At 72.3% G+C, this 632-nt stretch overlaps 1 protein-coding gene across 1 annotated transcript in view; it reads right to left on the reverse strand.

The window, feature by feature from the left end:
* The window catches only part of GAL3ST4 (galactose-3-O-sulfotransferase 4), a 4,848-nt gene extending 4,250 nt beyond the window's left edge, over positions 1-598 (reverse strand). The window contains exon 1 of the mRNA XM_015414873.1: positions 541-598. The gene's annotated coding sequence lies outside the window, so the exon portion shown is untranslated. The remainder of the gene's footprint in view (positions 1-540) is intronic.
* Between the last annotated feature and the right edge of the window lie 34 nt (positions 599-632).

Consider the following 632-nt stretch of genomic DNA (forward strand, 5'->3'; position numbering starts at 1 on the left):
CTTGACACGGACTGACAAGGAGAGCCCATAGGGGAAAGGGAGGGGGAGGAGAGCGGCCTCCCCAGGGGCAGGGAGTGCCGCGTCGACAGCGCCCTGCCCTCGACAGCTGTCGCCCAGCTGTTTGCCAGGCGCCAGGCCCGGGCCGCAACCCGATCCCCGCCAAGGGGCGAGCGGCCCCGTTCCCTCGGGGCACGTGCAGAGTGCCTTGGCCGCCGCGGGCTCAGTCCCTGCTTGGCCCGCCGCCTCCTGGCCCACCCCCGGCCCCTGCCCGAGCCTGGCGGCGTCTGCTGGTTCCGGAGGCACGCGCGGCTCCCATCCACCCGCTGGGCTTGGTTTGTGTGTGGGGGGGCTTGGGGGGAGGGCTCGTGCAGTGTAGCCAACCTGCTGCCCCCCTTCGGTCACGCAGATCCGTGGGGCGGCGAGAGAGAGAGAGAGAGCGAGAGCGGCTGCAGCTGCAGCGGCTCCGTCCCAGTGGCCCTGCCCGACTCCTCGAGGAGAGGGCTTTCGGGGGCGGGAGAGAACTCAGAGCCCCCCCCCTACCTGGAAAGGGCTCCGTTAGCGCCGGGCGCAGCAGCAGCAGCAGAAGAAGAAGCGTCATGCTCGGGGGAGCCGGCAGGCGCCCTCCCCCCCCC

The sequence above is a fragment of the Gekko japonicus genome, unplaced genomic scaffold (assembly GCF_001447785.1).
Source record: "Gekko japonicus isolate JY-2015 unplaced genomic scaffold, Gekko_japonicus_V1.1 scaffold2374, whole genome shotgun sequence".
Taxonomy (NCBI): Eukaryota; Metazoa; Chordata; class Lepidosauria; order Squamata; family Gekkonidae; genus Gekko; species Gekko japonicus.